The following is a 13439-nucleotide window of genomic DNA, read 5'->3' as shown; positions in this document are numbered from 1 at the left end:
CATGGCACTGATAAGTGGTGAGTCTGGCCTCATTGTCCTTGCTAAAACCGTGACACTCTACTGCCTTTTAATATGTAGCTGTCCTTGTTCCCCAGAAAAGTTTAAATTTATTGGGAGAGCAAAAGGAAACACCACAAAGGCTCCAGAAGATTTAAAATGCAGTGCACTCACATATGTGAATGACAAGAGGTAGAGTGTTTCTGGGGATGGGGACAACCACGTGGGTCAGATGCCCCAGGCGAGGAAGACGGCAGGGAGGCAAGCTGTGAGTGCAGCCGTCTGTCTCACGTGCACAGGGAGAGCGGAGCTCCCCAGGCTTTGGGATCCTGCGTGCTTATAAGTTTTAAACAAGAAAGAAATTTTTTAAAAATGTGCAAGGCCACCAGAAATCTCTCTCTCTTTTTTCAAAAATAGACAGGATCTCGCTCTCTTGTCCAGACTGGGGTGCAGTGGCATGATCATAGCTCACAACAGCCTTGAACTCCTGGGCTCAAGGGATCTCCCACCTCAGCCTCCTGAGTAGCTGGGACTCCTGGTGTGTGCCATGGCATCTGGCTAAATTTTTTTTTTAACTTTTTGTAGAGAAGGGGATCTCATTTTGTTTCCCAGGCTGGTCTTGAACTCCTGGGCTCAAGTGATTCTCCTGCCTCAGTCTCCCAAAATGCCGGGACTACTGGTATGTGCCAGAGTGCCTGGCCCCTCCCGGGAAGTTTTGAGTCTAAACTTTTCTTCCAGTTCTAAGCTACTCTAGCAAAAGGCAATATATTCTTACTGAGGAGAGAAGAGCAGGAGGAAAGGAACAGGACGGGGGAAAAGTTGGTATCACAGATACGAATGACTGCCGGGCCACCAAACATTCTTTAAAGAAGCATATTTGGGGTATATATGAATCTAATTTTCTAAATGTGGATAGTGTTTGTTTTTGGAGCATGGGGTGAAAGTGTTGGCTTTATTGGATGCAGTGCTCTGAGATGGGGGGTCTGCTCTCTGCAGTGGAGCCTGATCAGGGACAGAGTCCAGCAGAGGACATGGGTGGGCCTGGCCGGCGTGGGCTGAAGAGGGGAATGGGGCCTATACCTTTCTGGGGGGGACACCACAGTGCTGGTCATTTGCAATCTGGCCTGAAAGTTGGGTCTGCTGGCTTGTATTCTCTTCCTGCTTTGCACCGGGATCCTGGTTCTCTGGGGCTCCTGGCTCTCTGGGTGGCCTCAGCCTGTGGGGGAGAAAGAACCTCCCAGGGTGTGACCAGGGGGATTCTATGCTTGTCGGGGGGCCCCTCCATGATGTTGGCTTAAATTATTCTAAATGTTGCCTGGGAAAGAGAGAGGATGGCAGGAGGCTGTGACTACTAATAAAACGATGTGAGTACGGTTATAGCCCAAGTATGTGGAGCACCCCTACCAGTTATGTAAGACTACAGTCATTAATCCCACTGTTTAGAACACTTAGTATAACTGGTAATAATTCCTTCCCAAACATGACCTGTGACCATGAACACGTCTCTCGTTTCCCTACTAAGTCCTTGGAGCACTCATCTCTTCTGTTAGCAAGAAGTACAATATCTTCCTCTTCCTCTCCCTCTCTTTAGATTTTCTGGGAGCCCAGGGACTAAAGCATCCAGAAGAGAAGGAAGGGCTGTGGTCCTCCTCCTCTGTTTGCACCTTTTCTCCCCGGATCCCCTCTCCACCTCACTAGGGAACTGGAGTATTTTCCTCTGCCTCTCCCTGATCCTCCCACATCTCTGGAGAAAATGCATCTCTTCATAACTGCAACTCTTGCAGGATGAATTCTCCCTCTTGGTTCTTCCTAGGCATCAGCCAAGCCATTTCTTCTCCTCGTCTCTTCACTGCTGTGAGTAAGGGCTTCATTAGAGTCGCTTCCTTTGAACCATCGAAGGGGAATTGTTTCCTGCTGCAATCCTGAGTGGTAGAGGGGTCAGGCCAGCATCCAAAGTTAAACAGAGAGATTCCTGGGTAGAACCTGCCCTTCGCTCCTTGGGTCTCACTGCTACAGAACATTGCTGCTGGCCACACCCCTCTGATGGCCACTGGCCACACCCCTCTGATGGGAGAGGCTGGACTGCTGCTGAGGCGGCCCCTCCTTACTCCAGGCCTGGACAGCATGGGCCCTTCCAGGGAGGACACTCTTCTCCTTTAGGGCGGGCTCAGTCTAGGGGCTGCAGCTGTCAGGGTTTCTTGTTTCTAGGACACATATGTTACCTCCACCCTCATCTCCAGGATGCCACCTGACACCCAGACCCATAGCAAGGGCCCCTGCTCTCCCTGGGAACCCACCCTGGGAACACACAGCTTGCCACCTTCATTCTTCAAAATGCCACAGATCCTACGATTGCCTATTTCGCCTCCCTGGCCCTCGGTGATTCCTAGGGACCTCACCACCCCAAGCGATGCCAAAATGTGCCCCCCAACCTTCTAAGAGGGCTCTGTAGGGGATTTTTAGCTAATTTGCTAGCATCTCTTTTACTAAAGAAGTAGAAACAAATGTGCAAATCTCTGATGGAGCGCCTTGCTGTGCCATCATCATAAGAGCAAATCTTTGAGCCCTTACGCCATGCTTGGTGCTTTCCATGCTGCATTTCCCAACAAATGTTGAAGGAAAGTACCATTTTATGAATCAGGACACTGAGGCTCAGAAAGATAAATTCCCTTATCTGGGAACTCTAGGACAGAAAGGTCTTCTGACTTCCAGCCCAGGGTCCCCCTCTATTCTTCCGTCAAAGCCTCATGAATCATATTGTAGAGCACAGAAGACCAGAAGCAGGAAGGACCTGGGAAATCACCCAGTCCAACCTTGACATTGAGGCTTAGACTTGCTTGAGGTGCTGACTCCTCCAAGCTGGCTGGGTACTTCAAAGGATGATTCTCAGTTCATACAGTGTTCTAATGGCCTTGGGTCATGAGTCGGGGTTTGGGGGTTTTGGGTTTTGGGGGACAGTATCACAGGGGCCAAGGAGAAGCATAGGAGCCAAGAATTTAATGTGTCCAACTCTGAACACATAATTTTTCCTCCAAATCTGGTGCCTTTCACTGATTCTTCCCATCTCAGGAGATGGCACCACCAGTCACCCAAATGCTCACTTCCAAGTCCAAGTGCCATCCTGGCTGTGTCTTTCTGTCTCTCCCTGGCACTCTCACTCCTTGGAGCTCGCTCTCTCTCACCCCTAGGATCCATTCTGCTGGTCAGTATTGTTCATTCTACCTTCAAACATATTCCAGATCTGACCACTTCTCACAAGTTTCATCCTCACATTGACTGGTTTGTGCCTGGACAACGACACACTCACAGATTTGTCTCTCTGCTTCCACTTCTGTCTCCCCGCCACACTCCCCCCCTCCCCCCCCGCCACAGTTCACTTTCTGTGATTTTTTAAAAATTTAATTTCGTCACATCCTTCCCCTGTTCAGAAACCTACAACAGCTTCCCATTGTACTTCCTGTGGCTCACAGAGCCCCACATTGACTCTCCAGCCTTCCTCTCCAATTTCCCCTCCCAGTACTTCCACCAGGCTCAGGATGCTCCAGTTGTGTGGACCGGCCAATTCCTTGCACAGCCTTGGGGTTCTCCATGAGGACTTTGCCCAGGCTGATGCCTCCCCCTGGAGTTCTCCCCAGCTCCTGGGGCTGACTTCTCCATACCCTGCAGGTCTCAGCTTAGAGGTCACCTCCTCAGAGGCCTTTCCTGACCACTCTGACCAAAACAGTCTTCCCATTGCCCTTTCCTTCTGCTTCTCATATCACTACATATTCCTTCAACACCCACCGCTCTCTAAAATGGTTGCAATTGTCTCCCTCACCCTTCTAGACTGGGAGCTCCACACGGCGGGAGCTTATTGGATTGTCCACCACTGCACACCTGGTGCCCAGTGCCTGGCACATGATCATCCTCAATAGATACTTGTCGAATGAGAAAAGATAATGGTGGGAAAGACAGGAGACTTTCCTCTGGGTTGTTTTCCTCTGGGAAGACATGAGGGGTGGGCTGAGGATGGAGTGGCTGTATGCCTCCTCCCTCAGGTTCTAGACCAGTGTGTGCATTTGCCAGATGACTCAGGGGTGTTAGGGGTGCCTGTGATTAGGGACAGGGCACACCTTCCTGCTGTCTCCTCACTCCTGTCCTTGCCACAGGGAAAAACATCTCAGGGAAATTGTCAAGTGCTTGTATGGTCCTTGGCACATAGTAGGTGCTGGATATAGGAGGATTCTCATGATTGGCCCATAACAGAATATGTTTCTGTCTCTCTCTCTCTCTCTCTCTCTCTCTCTCTCTCTCTGTCTCTCTCTCTCTGTCTCTCTGTCTCTGTCTCTCTCTCTCTCTCTGTCTCTGTCTCCCCTCCCCCTCTCTCTGTCTCTCTGTCTCTCTCTCTCTCTCTCTCTGTCTCTGTCTCCCCTCCCCCACTCTCTGTCTCTCTGTCTCTCTCTCTCTCTCTCCAGGGCTCCCTTCCTGTTTAGGTCCCTTTTTTTCTTAAAAGGGATGTGCCGGGGGCGCTGTCACCCTGGCCTAGGCTGCTAGCCAGCACAGTAGGTCTCATGCTGCTTTGCATAGGTGCAAGAGTTACCTCCCTGACTCTGAGAGATAAGCCCCGTGTGGTAGGAAGCTCTCTGGGGCCGCAGGAGTATCTCAGGTACATCCTCCAGATCCCCAGTTCAGGTGCTCTCAGCTCCCTCAAGCTATGAGCTGGCTGCCTTGTCATCCAGCTAGCTGACTTCTCCTAGGGTGATTTCCACCCTACCCATGGCACTACCAAGGCAACAGCATCACACCAGGTACCCGGATAGTCCCTCCACCTGCCCCCGATTCCCAAATGAAGGGCAGCCCAGATGGTTGTGCTGTCAGCAAACATTGCTGTTTGCAAAGGCGTGACCTGCCTTAGGGAGAGGTAAGGGGAAGAGCAAGCACTTTTGCTTGGGCATCCTCTTGTTCTGTTTTGCTGCCATCGTTATGCATTTGCCAGCTGGGCTGTCGAAGACGCCAGTCAGGAGGAGCTGCTTTTCCAAGACTCAGAGCCTGCAGCTGGCGTCCTCTCCTGGCCGTGCTGTTTCCATATGATTAGGATGGAGCTCTGGGGACTTTCAGTCCTGAGCTGGCCTCCTGGGATGAAGCTGGGCTTTCATACTAATTGTTTTCCAAGGCAGTTTACAGCTGGGTCATTTGCACTCATATTTTTTCATGACATGATGCAGCAGAGGATTAACACTTAAAAGAAAAGGGCTGATGGTGGGAATGGCTCTGCACAGAAATTCCCTCTGATTGTCCTTTCTGGCTGGAAGTGGAGTCTGCCCTCTTTGTTGGGATCCTGCTCCACAGGTCGGAAGCAGGTAAAACTTCCAGATGGCCTCTAATCAACCTGGGGTGCTTCCCGGGGGAGGTGCTATGTTAGGGGCACATGAATAATAGAGAGGGTTGCCTGTCTACCTCCTCACCCTCTCTCCATTAGATTCCCTTCCTTTGTATCCCCATAGCCATGGAATCTAAAGGTACTTTATTTGGAGTTGTTCAGAGCGCAAGGATGGACCATTTTTTCATGGGGTTCAAATTCAGACTCCTCCAGAAGTCTGTCTTACGAGGAATCCTGCCTAGTGGCCTGAGATGCAGACAGCCCTTCCTGACCTTCAGACGTCACCCCATCCCACCTGGCCTCTGGGAACACTTGCTCCATTTCTTCATTTCTTTCCTTCTTTTCTTTTCTTTTCTTTTTTTTTTTTTTTTGAAACAGAGCCTTGCTGTCATCCAGGCTGGAGTACGGTGGCATGATCTCAGCTCACTGCAACCTCTGCATCCTGAGTTCAAGCAATTTTTGTGCTTCAGCCTCCCAAGTAACTGGGACTATAGATGTGCACCACCACGCCCAGCTAATTTTTTTATTTTTCATAGAGCTGGCGCTTTGCCATGTTTGCCAGGCTGGTCTCAAACTCCTGGCCTCAAGTGATCTGCCCTCCTCAGCCTCCCAAAGTGCTGGGATTACAGGCACGAGCCACTGCACCTGCCCGCTTGCCCCATTTCTTCAACCATGTAGTCTCTGTCACAGGTAGGTGAGGCTGTCTGTGTTGGCTTGTGAAAGGGATCCAGAAGCCAAAGTGGAGCTCCAGGCTGTGGCATCCCTCCTTGCCTCAGACCTTCATTTGTTCCCTCCCTGGGAGGTGCTCTCCTGAGACCCCTTTCCCAGAAGGCTCGGCTAAGCACACACTGTGACTCAGAGCTGCTCCAGGCTGGGGCGCCAAGCTGATTTTGTGGCCTGTCACATGGATTTGGATCGTTTATTGGAAATGCTCCTTATTTATGGTGGCTCATGGCCCTAAAGCACAGGCACAGGCTGTTTTTTAGAAATAAAACTCATGAATAATAGCCAGGCCTATGACTTATCAGTGTGGAGGAATGGAATCACTCATTTCCAGTTGGAGGAAAGGCCTCTGAAGTGACTAGATCCTCTTTGCAGGGAACTTGGAGGAAATTCCTGTAGGGACTGGGAGATCTGAGGACACACAGTTCAAAGGGGATGATAAAATAAAATTAAAGACACGTGCCACTCCACATCTCATACCAATCACCTTCTAGATATGTTTTCCAAATTTTCAGACCCTCAGATCTGATTGCTTATTTTTTTAGGTGACATGGGCTTAAGTTTTCTTGCCCCAAAAATATTTAAAAGAGATGAGATGTGGTTGAGTTATTGTTAAATTGGATGCCTCAGGCACACTGGACAGAGGCTCAAATTCCTATTGAAAAAAGGGAAAAAAAAAAAACATCCTATTGAAAAGTTCTCCCTTTCTTCCTTCCCTTTCATCCCTCCTCCCTCTTCCTCCTTCTTTTTCCCCCTTCCCTTCTCTTTCTTCTTCCTCTTCTCCTCCTCTGCCTTCCACGGTGTCTGCCTGTTTCCCTAATGTCTCTCATTTGTTACCCAGATCAGTTGCTGCTCCTTCCCCATGCTCATCTTGAAGCAGAACCCAGTCCTTCAGCAGTCCCCCAAGAGCAAATCCAGAACACCTTCAAGGAATCATTATTGAAAATTCTGTGGAGAGGCACACAAAGAGGTCACGCTGCAAACCTCACAGTGGCACTTAATGAAGACTCCCAGTGGGCCCTCCCCACACCTGTCAGTCCATTTCCTCTATGCCCTTCCCCTCCCATCGCACTGGCCCTCACCCGCTGGGTCCTGCCTCCAACTCCAGCACCCCCATCTCTTAGGTTAGGTCGGCGAGTTTGAGTCTTCTGGTTGCTCCTGTCGTATGGTTACACCTGTCATCTGCTCAGAAAAAAAGTCCCTCCTTAGAATTTGTCCTCCTTGGAATATGACAGGGAATTTTTAATATGGGACAAATTTTTTTTTCATTCTTCCAAACACATTTTTCCTAGCATTCATTCACTCATTTATTCATTCAGTGCGTGTTCATCGTAGAGCACATCTGGCAATAGCTGGGGTCTGCCCGGAAGCTGTCTCTTTGGGACCTTGCTCACGGAGAAAAGCCCTCCAAACTATGTGGGGGTGGGGCAAGAGTGGGGGTGCGGTGAACGCGAGGGTTCAGAGCCATATGAGGCTGCGGAGTGATGAGATCTCGAAACCGAAAGTCATCTGTCAATGGCAGACACTTCCACTGGGCCTCAGAATTGTCTCCTGTAGTTAAGGGGAATGAGAATCAGGCTGAAGATGGGGATGTGGCATGTTCAGGCAGGTGAGGACCTGATATGCACAAATCAGGCAGGGAGGACCTGGCCTCTTGATGGCAGGGAGGAGAAAGGCCTAAGAAGCTAAAGATCTTACGGGGCGTTTGCTAACACGCATAACTAAAGAAGAAATGCCAGAAGCGGCAGTGCTAGCTGGAAACGGTGAGCACAAATCATTATCCAGATGATTATTTGGTGAAGCAGTGCAGGATCACCCAGATCTTTTATCTCAGGGGGCCATACCCACCCAGGCGGGACCAAAAGGAGAAAACTACAAAACTTTCCACCAGCAGGGGAATATCACAGAAGGCTTTTCCAACTCCTGTAGAATTCCAGTTCAACTCCTGTAGAATTCCAATTCAACTCCTATAGAATTCCAGTTCAACTCCTGTAGAATTCCAGTTCAACTCCTGTAGAATTCCAGTTCAACTCCTATAGAATTCCAGTTCAACTCCTGTAGAATTCCAATTCAACTCCTATAGAATTCCAGTTCAACTCCTGTAGAATTCCAGTTCAACTCCTGTAGAATTCCAGTTCAACTCCTGTAGAATTCCAATTCAACTCCTATAGAATTCCAGTTCAACTCCTGTAGAATTCCAGTTCAACTCCTGTAGAATTCCAGTTCAACTCCTGTAGAATTCCAGTTCAACTCCTGCTATAGAATTCCAATTCAACTCCTGTAGAATTCCAGTTCAACTCCTGCTATAGAATTCCAATTCAACTCCTGCTATAGAATTCCAGTTCAACTCCTGCTGTAGAATTCCAATTCAACTCCTGTAGAATTCCAATTCAACTCCTGTAGAATTCCATTTCAACTCCTGTAGAATTCCAGTTCAACTCCTGTAGAATTCCGGTTCAACTCCTGCTATAGAATTCCAATTCAACTCCTGTAGAATTCCAGTTCAACTCCTGTAGAATTCCAGTTCAACTCCTGCTATAGAATTCCAGTTCAACTCCTGTAGAATTCCAATTCAACTCCTGTAGAATTCCAGTTCAACTCCTGTAGAATTCCAATTCAACTCCTATAGAATTCCAGTTCAACTCCTGTAGAATTCCAGTTCAACTCCTGTAGAATTCCAGTTCAACTCCTGTAGAATTCCAGTTCAACTCCTGCTGTAGAATTCCAATTCAACTCCTGTAGAATTCCAATAAAACTCCTGTAGAATTCCAATTTAACCCCTATAGAATTCCAATTCAACCCCTGTAGAATTACACTGCTGTCTCCAGAGTCCCTGGTGGCCAATGCTCTTTGCAAAGTAGCACCAAAGGATTGCTTAGCTTTCCCACTCTCATGTCCTTCCCCAGGGCCGTGGATCCTGAAGTCTCACCCCTGCCTGTCTCTTTAATAGGTCTCTGATCAGGCTCGGATCATGACAGGTGCTGTTGGTCCCCTGGCTCTGCTGCCATTCTCCACTGATACTGTTTTACTACTGTGTCTAACAGCTTAGAAATTTCCTCTCTGAATTACTGCAGGTCTTTCTTAGAACTCCAAAATGTTGTTTAACTTGCTCAGTTTTGGAGGATGTGTTGTTTGGATGATGTTGGAATCAGTTCCCAGTGATTTATACTAGACGGTATTAGAGTGTCACACTCAAACACTGTTTCTCTCAAACACACTTCTCCTCACCTACAACTGATCACTGGCTCAACAGGCATATAGGCCTTGGACTTTGGCTCTAGGCACCCTCAGTGACCTCTGGGCCTGCTCAGAAACACTATCCATACTTTCCGAGGGCTTGAGTTGGGGCAAGTCTTTCTCTTCATTTAGGAAAGTTACAAGTGGTACCTCAGGACCTGTCTGTCCCAGTTTCCCTCGCCAGCTGCGGTAGTCAGTTTCAGCACATCTAAATGTTGGAGCATATTCAGGAGACATGTTGTAAGCCTCCAACATTTAGTTCTTGCTCCTATTGTAGTTAAGCCAGGTGTTTGGAGGACAGCCTTCCATATGGTGATTCAGGAATCTGGGCTTCCTCTTTCCAGTGGTACTATTGACATTTTCCCTAGGAGATGACGGAAGAGAGAGAGAGCAGAGGACCTCACAGGAAACACTGAGGCCCAGGCTTGGAAACAGCATATGCCACCTCCACTCATCTCTCTCTGGCCACAGCTCCTTCATATTACCCCCATCTAGCTGTGTATCTAGGAGGAGGGAATGCATGTGATGAGCCCCTGGCCAATCTCTCCCTCCCCATCTCATCCAGGAGGCTGGGGAGGCCTCACACAAGTAAGACTCTTGGGGGTCTGCTCTTGTACTCCAGGGTTATTCTTCCTGCAGCAACCCTTGCTATTGATGAATTTTTAATATTAAAATCTGTATGTGTCTACTTACATTTTTGTTAAATCTTCTACAACATTTTTACCAAATACGGTATTTCCTAAACAATGCATTATGCAGTTGAAGATGCTCAGCAAAGTAATCCTATTCACTACAGTTCTCAGTCCCATTGAGTGTTCTCTGGCAGCTTAGTCCCCACACAAAGACCCCGACATTGGTGGTCTTCAAGCCTTGGACACATTAGAGGCTCTTCAAGACTCAGGGGAGGCCTACGTGCTTCAGTCTTCCTCTAAAGGGCCATCTTTTCACATGCAGTTGTGCAGTGTGAGAGGGTCGTTGGTAATGCACCAGCAAAAGCAGTCATCGCTGGAGTGGCACAGCATCTCCTAATACTCAAGACAGTGTTGTAGGATTGGCAGTGAATGAAGGGCTCACTGTGCTGTGTGGGAAACTGGAACATGGCAATGCAGCCTTTCCCTAAGACTCTTTCTGCCCTGAGATGGGAGATGATACTCTGCTGCTGACAGGTCAATCTGGGAGAGACTTGGCAGTGAGCAAAAGCCTCTCCACAGAGACCTTGCTCAGTGAAGCTCCTTGAAGGAAGGGGGAAGCCTTTATTCATTTTGGCCTGGCACCTGACACACAGCTGGTGCTTGATGAATGTGACCTGCAAAGGACAAATATTTCTTAGGCGCATCAGGTTGGACGGGGAGTGGAAGGTGGGGAGGTGAAAGAGAGTGTGTGACGAAAACAACAATGGGTCAAACATTCTGATTGCAAAAAGTGTTGTAGTTAACAACTATTTTTTTGAGGCAGGCAGATCTGGGTTCACATCTTACATGTGTCACTTACCTGCTATGTGATCTCGAGCAAGGCTGTAACCTCTCTGGGCCTCAATTCCCTTTATCTACAGAAGTGACACTTAATGCCTACCTCACCCAGGAAGGTGAGGGTTAAGTGAGGTGATGACAGTGCACACCTATGTATGGTGCCTTCTGTCACACACAGAGGATGGGAGCAGATGCTTTTTTGCAGCACCCACCTCCCGCTGGCCCACCCTGGAGGTGACCTTCAGATGGTTCCTCTGTACCAATGACTTCCTGCCACTCTCTGTCTATGAGCGTTCTCTGATTGTGGGAGCAGGTTCACCCGTGCATAGAACAAGCTGGAAGAGCCAGGGAGTTAGCCCCAAAGGTGATATTCAGCCAGGGAGGGGCTCCTGTTTGATCTCCCATTTCAGTGTGCAAATTTGGAGGTGTGCTTCACAGTTTCTTAGGAGGTCTCCAGTGCGGCTGAACCCCAGTTGATGCAGCATTAACCTGTTCATGAGCATATTTATCTTAGGTTTCCACTCTCCTCATTCTCACCATCCCACTCCTTTACAAAGCTTTCTGGGAGCCCCTCTCAAATAAACTACTTCCTCCTAAATCCTTGCCTTAGGAAGACTCCAAACACATGGACTGGAGGAATCAATGATAATGACTGTTGTCAGTTTTCAAAGGGTGCAGGTATGGGTAGTTAACACAGGGACATATAAAGCATAACAGAAGAAAACAAGATTACTAACTACCCGCTGAAGGCATCTAGTAATGCTTCCAGAAAGAAAGCATGGCACTGTGTGATTTGGAGAGTGTGGTATGGTGTAATCTTGAGGTTGTGATGCAGTGTTATGTGGAGAGTGTGGTACACAGTGATCTGGAGAGTTTGGTATGGTGTGAATTGGAGTGTGTGGTGCGTTGTGATCTTGAGGGTGTGGTACAGTGTGATCTGGAGAGTGTGGTACGGTGTAATCTGGAGAAGATGGTACACTGATCTTGAGGGTGTGGTACGGTGTGATCTTGAGGGTGTGGTACAGCATAGTCTGGAGAAGGTGGTACACTGTGATCTGGAGAGTGTGGCACCGTGTGATTTGGAGAGCTTGGTATAGTATGAATTGGAGAGTTTGGTATGGTATGAATTGGGGAGTTTGGTATGGTGTGAATTGGAGAGTGTGGTACTGTGTGGTCTGGAGGATGTGGTACTGTGTGATCTGAAGAGTTTGGTATGTTGTGAATTGGAGAGTTTGGTATGGTATGAATTGGAGAGTGTGGCACTGTGTGATCTGGGAGATGGTATTTGAGTATGGTATATGAATTGGAAACTGTGTGGTGGAGGATGTGGTACTGTGTGGATCTGGAGAATTGGAGAGTTTGGTATGAATTGGAGAGTGTGGCACTGTGAGAGTTTTATGGAGAGTGTGGTACTGTGTGGTCTGGAGAGTTTGGTATGGTGTGAATTGGAGAGTGTGGTACTGTGTGGTCTGGAGAGTTTGGTATGGTGTGAATTGGAGAGTGTGGTACTGTGTGGTCTGGAGGATGTGGTACTGTATGATCTGGAGAGTGTGGCACTGTGTGATTTGGAGAGTTTGGTATGGGGTGAATTGGAGAGTGTGGTACTGTGTGGTCTGGAGGATGTGCTACTGTGTGATCTGCAGAGTGTGGCACTGTGTGATCTGGAGAGTTTGGTATGGGGTGAATTGGAGATTGTGGTACTATGTGGTCTGGAGGATGTGGTACTGTATGATCTGGAGAGTTTGGTATGGTGTGAATTGGAGAGTGTGGTACTGTGTGGTCTGGAGGATGCGGTACTGTGTGATCTGGTGAGTGTTGTATGGTCTGATCTGGAGAGTGTGGCACCGTGTGATCTGGAGAGTTTGGTATGGAGTGAATTGGAGATTATGGTACTGTGTGATCTGGAGGATGCGGTACTGTGTGATCTGGTGAGTGTTGTACGGTCTGATCTGGAGAGTGTGGTAGTAACTCACCTGGATATTAAAGGATATAAAGGATTTCTGCATAAGGAGGTGGGTGAGGGAAGGGTATTCCGTGGAAGAAACAAGGTTTTGTGTCCATTTCTTCAGCGATGCTTACAAAAGCTATATGTGGATTTGTGGAGCAGGCAAGTTAGGGGGCCCATACACTCGTCTCATGTGGATGCAGAACTCCTCAGGTGGCGTGGCCCTGCCATCAGTTATCTCTGCTCAGCACCCTTTCAGGCTGTGCTTCTTGGTCCATATGATGTAGTATTAGTGCTTTTCTTCTACCTCTGAAGACTGTGGCCCTGTGCGATAAGCCTAATATTTGTGTTCCCCAAAATTCTTATGTTGAAATTCTGACCGCCAAGGTGATGGTATTAGGAGGTATGGTGTTTGGGAGGTGATAAGGTCATGAGGGCAGAGCACACATATATGGGAAAGAGTCCTGTGTAAGAGGCCTGAGAGAAATGCCTTTCCCCTTGACCAGGAGAGGACAGTGAGAAGGTGCTGTCTATGAGCCAAAAGACAGGCCCTCACCAGACACCAAATCTACCTTGACCTCAGACTTCAAACCTCCAGAATTTGAGAAGTAAATGCCAGGTTTTCATGAACACTCAGTTTATGGTAGTTTGTTATAGCAGCCCAAATGGACTAAGAACACTCTGTCATCTCTTGTCCTTGCCATGCCAT

The 13439-nt window shown here is 48.3% G+C and overlaps 1 protein-coding gene across 1 annotated transcript in view; it reads left to right on the top strand.

The window, feature by feature from the left end:
- Window positions 1-13439, top strand: part of ANO2 (anoctamin 2) — a 363519-nt gene that overhangs the window by 296068 nt on the left and 54012 nt on the right. The gene's annotated exons all lie outside the window — the stretch shown is intronic.

Source organism: Macaca thibetana, chromosome 11, assembly GCF_024542745.1.
Source record: "Macaca thibetana thibetana isolate TM-01 chromosome 11, ASM2454274v1, whole genome shotgun sequence".
Lineage (NCBI taxonomy): Eukaryota > Metazoa > Chordata > Mammalia > Primates > Cercopithecidae > Macaca > Macaca thibetana.
Note: the sequence above shows the minus strand (reverse complement) of the source record. Positions and strands in the feature narration are given on the sequence as shown.